Below are 7,552 nucleotides of genomic sequence, written 5' to 3' on the forward strand. Positions count from 1 at the left end.
ATGCCAGCTAGTTTTTGGACTCCCCTACCCTGGGGAAAAGATCTTGGCTATTCACCATATCTATGCCCCTGATGATTTTATAAACCTCTATAACGTCACCCCCACATCCTCCTACCCTCCAGGGAAAAAAGTCCCACCCTATCCCGTCTCCCCTTATAATGCAAACCTTCCAGTCCTGATAACACCCTTGTAAATCTTTTTTGTACCCTTTCAAGTTTAATAACATCCTTCCTATAACGGAGCGGCCAGAATTGTATGCAGTACTTCAAATGTGGCTTTACCAATGTCTTGTACAGTTGTAACATAATGTCCCAACTCCTGTACTCAATGCAAAATGTGAAAGCACTTTTAATGTTAAAATGATAGAGTTATGTTTTCCATTTAACAACCTGGCAGCCTTTTCACTTTGTCCAAGTTATCCCCCTCACTGCCAAAAGAAAAAAGTTGGATTGCTTTTCCATTTCTTTTCTTCATCCAACGTTTTCACGTCGGGGCTGTGTTGGCTTTTAAGTTCAGTAACAATTACCTTTGCTACACATTTCCAATTACTTCCTGCTGTGAGGAATGTTCATTTGTAGTTGTCTTAGAGGAAAGTAAAGATTATTTATTAGTCACAAGTAGGCTTACATTAACTACTGTGGAATTCCCCTAGTCACCGCACTCTGGCACCTGTTCAGGTAGACTGAGGGAGAATTTAGCATGGCCAATGCACCTTGCCAGCATGTCATTCAGACTATGGGAGGAAATGGAGTAGAAACTCGCATAGACATGGGAAGAACGTGCAATCTCCACACAGACATGACTCAAGCCATAAATCGATTCTGGCCTCAGGTGACTGTCTATATGGAATTTGCATGTTCTCCCTATGTCTGCATTGGTTTCCTCCGGGCCCTCCCACTCTCCAAAAACATGACGGTTAGGTTGATTGGTCATGCTACATTGCCCCTTCATGTCAGAGGGATTAGCAGGGTGAATACATGGAGTTATGTGAATAGGGCATGGGTGGGATTGTTAGCAATGCAGGCTTGATGGGCCAAATGGCCTCCTTTTGCGCGTAAGGATTCTATGATTTGGACTGTTCAAGATTAGCCAGTTTTTAATGAGCATAGAACAAAGAACAACCCAGCACGGCCCAACGAGCCCGCGCCGCCGCATCACCCTACACCTATTCTACCCTGCGTGTCTACGAATGGAATGATCACACAAAACGAAAGTACCCCAAAGGGGCACTCAATCAACATCAAGTGGTGTGCAAACAGGGAAAGTTTGCACTATTCCATTGAGAGCTGCTTCTCATCATTTGTGGAACGGTTGTGGAACTGAAGAGCGGCAGAGAGGGCTTTACTCTGCATCTTAGTCCTGACAGTGGGAGCGGGAAAATTACTGACTTGCCAACTCTGACATCCAAAACCCTTCAACACAGACCTCCAAAAATGCATAAACGATGAATTGGAATGCAATGGAGTATGCATAAACAACTACCAGAAGGAAATCAGTTCACTGCCCCAAAATTGCATATGTGAACTCTGAAGTACTTAACTCTGTGAATTCTGTAATACGCTTTTTAAATTTGAGTTGCCTGCAAAATTTTAACTGTTTGCTTAAAGGTTCACATATATTCTCTTCAATAATGTACACAAGCTTTGCAAAACCCATTTATGTTCAGCAAGTTTTTTGTTATGGGTGGCACGGTGGTTAGCACTGTTGCCTCCCGGCGCTAGGGACCCGGGTTCAATGCTGAACTCACGTGACTGTCTGTGTGAAGTTTGCATGTTCTCCTTGTGTCTGCGTAGGTTTCCTCCGAGTGCTCCAGTTTCCTCCCATAGTCCAAAAACGTATGGGTTAAGCAGATGGGCCGTGCTAAATTGCTCCTTGGTGTCAGGGGGGATTAGTGGGGTAAATACGTGGGGTTTATGGGTGGGACTGTTGTCAGTGCAGGCTCAATAGGTTCCTTCTGCCCTGTCAGGATTCTGTGATTCTATGAATATATTGTACATCTGGCTGGTGTTTTGACACGTCACCTTGCTGATGATGACAAGACTGTGGAGGGGAAGAATGAACAGAAAAAATGATGGGAAAATCAAAGTGAGAATTTCTCCTCTCTTACCCTTGTTACTCTCGCGCTTCCTATCACTAGTCACTAAACAGCACCGGCAGAGAGCAAGAGGTGAACAAGATAGGTAGATATTAAACTTAAAATGAAATAACATTAGAAGCTAGCCTTTTTCAGCATTCCACACCAGATCGTATATTCTAATTGCAGTCTAATCAATTTTACCTGGAGCACTTGATGGGCATCGCAAACCCACTGGAAGAGGTTTCTCTTTGCACGTGAAACTACAGCCAAAGGCAAACATTCTGCTCTCTGCTGCTCGTTGTAATTAGATCTGTAAACTGCCCAAAGATCCCTATTGTGGTAGCAGCGGAGACTGGTTTTTCAGCTGAATAATTGCCAGATTCAGGAACACTGCTTTTGGCCCACACCTGACATCAAATGTGGCAGAATGTAAATGTGGGCAGCAATGGGGAGCCAGAAGTGACTAATTAACATTAATAAGCACTTTTGGTGACCTTAGCATGTCCCAAAATGTCTTACAGCCAATGAAGTGCTTGGTGGCTCTCAGCAGTAATCCAGGAGATTGGTTCTTAAACATTTTTATTTGAAGATCCCCTTTTCCAGAGATTAGTAATAATGGACATTGCATCCAATACTATATAATATTCACAATTTGTAAGTGCTTCATGTAGAAATAGAATCCCTACAGTGCAGAGGGAGGCCATTCGGCCCATTGAGTCTGCATCGACCACAATTCCACCCAGGCCCTATCCCTGTAACCCCATCTATGTACCCTACCTAGCCCCCCTGGCAATTCATCATGGTCAATCCATCTAACCCACACATCTTTGGACTGTAGCAGGAAACCAGAGCATCTGGAGAAAACCCACGCAGACACAGGGAGAGTGTGTAAACCCCACACAGACAGTGACTCAAGTGGAGACTGGTACTAACTACTGTACCACCATGCTGCTCTGCAAGGAGTAAGGAGAATTCAAATAGTGCTTTTAAAAACCGCAGGTATTTATTTACAGAAATCTGTGAAATAGAAATGCCTGCTTTTCACTGAAGAGTTTGTCTATCCTTGTGTAGTTCCCAGGTAAAAGAGCCACTTCAGTCTGCACTCCATGATATTCCACTGACTCCCCAGAAAGTCTCGATGGACCCTCCCCAGTCTGCATACCCCAGTTTGAGATGCACTGATGTGGGAAATGCAAAGAAAATCTGTACAGAGAAAGCTCCCACAAGGATACCCCTGAAGCACCACTGTTCCACAGTGAGCACAGTAATGTCAGACAAGGAAGCTTTGCTTTGAGAGAATTGAGATGATGCAGGGTAATAAAGTACAGCGGTTTTCAAGTTTTGTAATTTTTGCTGTAATTAGTGAGTATTTCATTCAGGTGCACTGTTTACAGGGAAGGTATGTACATTTCACAACTAATTCTCAGCTGTTTACTAACATGCCAGCCATGCCAGCCATCTTTCTCCCTTATTGAATGAAATTTTTCTACCACTATCCATTCACTGTTGTGCTGACACTTCCTCGCCAGAGTACAAGCTGTTACTTTCCACTCACCAGATGGCAATAACCCTGACCCAGAATACATATTCCTGGCTGGGAATATCAGTGAAGATGCTAATCATTTGGAATGGAACCCTCTGCCTTTTGTCAGCATGCAATTTATTTTGCACTCCGAAACATTGGCCGCATCGGTCCAGAAAGAAAGATCTAGGGCATCACGGTGGCACAATGGTTTGCACTGCTGCCTCACGGCGCCAGGGACCCGGGTTTGATTCCTGGCTTGGTTCACTGTCTGTGCGATGTCTGCACTTTCTCCCTTTGTCTGCCTGGTTTCCTCCGGGTGTTCCGGTTTGCTCCCACATCCTTCCTGTGTCTGTGTCGGTTTCTCCGGGTGCTCTGGTTTCCTTCCACAGTCCAGACCTTTGCGGGTTAAGTGGATTGGCCATGCTAAATTGCCCCTTAGTGTCAGGGGGACTAGCTAGGGTAAATACATGGGGCTTTGGGGATAGGGGCTGGGTGGGATTGTGGTCAGTGCAGACGTGACAGTCTGAATGGCCTCCTTCTGCACTGCAGGATTCTATGATCTAGTACGTTCATGCAGTTTTGCAAGGCTCCTTAGAAAGGTCGTTCTTTGTCTATCTTGAGCTCTTTTCCATCGAGCTTTCTCAACAGAATCAGACTTTCTAAATCACAAGTCCTCATGATGTTCCCAAGAAACCGTGTCTCTTCCTGATCTTGGTCATGAGAATTCATTCAGTCTCAGAGTTTGCTAACACCTCTTCATCGGTTGTGTGATTTCCCCAAGGGATCTTCATTGCACATCTCAGCAGCCACAACTCTGCAGCCTCAGCTCTTCTCTGCATCCAACACTTGTTTCCATCTGTCAGAATTTTTAACTTTATTCACTCATGGGACATGGGCATCACTGGCTGGCCAGCATCTATTGCCCATCCCTAGTTGCCCCTGGGAAGATGGTGGTGATATTTTGGCCTTGGAGGGAGTGCAGAGGAGGTTTACTAGGCTGATACCGGAGTTGAAGGGGTTGAGCTATGAGGAGAGGCTGAATAAACTGGGCTTGTACTCGTTAGAGTTTAGAAGAATGAGGGGAGATCTCATTGAGACGTATAAGATGATGAATGGGATGGATAGGATAGAGGTGGAAAGACTCTTCCCACTCAAAAAAGACAGTAGGACTAGGGGGCACAGCCTCAAGATAAAAGGGGGGCGGTTTAGAACGGAGTTGAGGAGGAACTTCTTCACTCAAAGGGTGGTGAATCTCTGGAATTCTCTGCCCGTTGAAGTGGTGGAGGCTGCCTCGCTAAATATTTTTAAGACGCGGGTTGATGGGTTTTTGATAGGAGAGGGGATTAAGGGTTATGGGGAGAGGGCGGGAAAGTGGAACTGAGCAGCGACAGATCAGCCATGATCTTATTGAATGGCGGGGCAGGCTCGAAGGGCTAGATGGCCTACTCCTGCTCCTATTTCTTATGTTCTTATGGTGAGCTGCCATCTTGAATCACTGCAGTCCACCTGCTATGGATTGACCCACAATGCCGTTCGGGAGGGAAGTCCAAGATTTTGACCCAGCAACTGCAAAGGAACGTCAATATATTTCCAAGGGGAGGCGATGACTTAGTGGTATTATTGTTAGACTATTAATCCAGAAACTCAGCTAATGTTGTGGGGACCTGGCGAGGATGGTGGAATTCAAATTCAATTAAAAAAATCTGGAATTAAGAATCTACTGACGACCATGAAACCGTTGTTGGAAAAACCTGCCTGGTTCACTAATGTCCTTTAGGGTAGGAAATCTACTGTTTTTACTTGGTCTGGCCTACCTGTGACTCCGGAGCCACAGCGATGTGGTTGATTCTCAGCTGCTCTGAAAGGGCAATGAGGGATGGGTAATAAATGCTCACCAGCCAGAGACACCCATGTCCCATGAATTAATAAAAAAATGTCAGGATGGTGGGGAACTTGCTGGTGGTAGTGTTCCCATGTATCGACTGTCCTTGTCCTTCTAGATGGAAGTGCTTGTGGGCTTGGAAAATGCTGTCTGAGGATCTTAGGTGAATTGTTGCAGTACATCTTGGAGATAGTAGCCGCAGTGTGTACTGAGTGTTGGTGGTGGAGGGAGCGGATGTTTGTAGATGTGGTGCCAATCAAGCGGGCTGCTTTGTCTGGATGGTGTCAAGCTTCTTGAGTGTTGTTGGACCTGCACCCATCGGGGCAAGTTTTCCATCACACTCCTGACTTGTGCTTGACTTGTGCCTTGTAGATGGTGGACAGGCTTTGGGAAGTCAGGAGATGAGTTATTTGCTGTTGTACTCCTAGCCTCTGACCTGCTCTTGTAGCCACTGTTTTTATATGGTGAGTCCAGTTAACTTTCTGGTCAATGGTAACTCCAAGGGTATTGATAGTGGGAGGATTCAGTGATGGTTACACCATTGAATGTCATGGGGTAGTTATTTGAGTGTATCTTATAAATCTGATGGTTATCGCCTGGCATTTGTATGGCGTGAATATTAGTTGCCGCATGTCAGCCCAAGACTAGATATTGTTCAGATCTTGTTGTATTTGAATATGGAATGCTTCAGTATCAGAGTGGTTGTGAATGGTGCTGAACATTGTGCAATCATTGGTGAACATCCCCATTTCTGACCTTATGATGGAGGGAAGGTCATTGATGAAGCAGCTGAAGATGGGATACTATCCTGAGGAATTCCTGCAGTGATGTCCTAGAGCTGAGGTGACTGACCCTCCACAACCAGAACCTAGGTGACAGGTATGACTCCTACCAGTGGAGAGCTTGCCCCCTGATTCCCATTGGTTCCAGTTTTGCTCGGCTTCCTTGATGCCACGCTCAGTCGACCGTGGGCCTTGATGTCAAGGACTATCACTCTCACCTCACCTCTAGAATTCAGAATTGGCGCAATATATCATCATAGAATCATAGAGTCCCTACAGTGCAGAAGGACGCCATTTGGCCCATCAAGCCTGCATCAACAACAATCCCACCTAGGCCCTATCACTGTAACCCTAAGTATTTACTCTGCTAATCCCCCTGACACTAAGGGGCAATTTAGCACAGCCAATCCTCTAACCTGCACATCTTTGGACTCTGAGAGGAAACTGGAGCACTCAGAGTAAACCTATGCAGACAAGGGGAGAATGTGCAAACTCCACACAGACAGTGACCTGAGTCTGGAATTGAACCTGGGTCCCTGGCGCTGTGAGGCAGCAGTGCTAACCACTGTGCCACAGTACAACTCTAGTTTTGCGATGTGCAATGCAATGTGACATTCCATAATTTTCAGTTTTACCAATTTACACAATCAAAATGTCCGCCTTTCCAACAGCTATTCATTAATTAAAAAGAAAGTGTTGATTGAAAGAAAAAGACTTTCTGTAATAAGAAAGACTGAGAAGCAATTTGAACTAAACTTGTCTGGTGCGATATGCACACGTATCGGGAGGACTGCTAATTTTCCACCCAGCAGATGGGGGAAAGTGACTCAGTTGAGAGTAATGATAGTCTCACACATTGACATCACTGCATAGTAAAATCAATCAATGAGAAATGTTGGGAGGGGTATAAAATCTGCCTTGCATCAGATCCTAAGGGTTCCCTGCCCTGCCACTTTGGGGAAAATCCTCCCCTCTATTTGTAGGATCAGGGCCAGCTCCAATAGGACTTCTACTAAAAATAAAACCCCAAAAGAGGAAGGCTGTAATGAGTTAATCTTCAAAGATTTGATTTGATTTATTTTTGTCACATGTATTAAGATACAGTGAAAAGTATTGTTTCTTGTGCACTTTACTGACAAAGCATACCATTCACAGAGAAGGAAATGAGAGAGTGCAGAATGTAATGTGACAGTCATAGCTAGGATGTCAAGAAAGATCAACTTAATGCGAGGTAAGTCCATTCAAAAGTCTGACAGCAACAGGGAAGAAGCTATTCTTGAGTCAGT

The sequence above is a fragment of the Carcharhinus amblyrhynchos genome, chromosome 27 (assembly GCF_965287045.1).
Source record: "Carcharhinus amblyrhynchos chromosome 27, sCarAmb.v2.hapA, whole genome shotgun sequence".
Classification (NCBI taxonomy): Eukaryota; Metazoa; Chordata; class Chondrichthyes; order Carcharhiniformes; family Carcharhinidae; genus Carcharhinus; species Carcharhinus amblyrhynchos.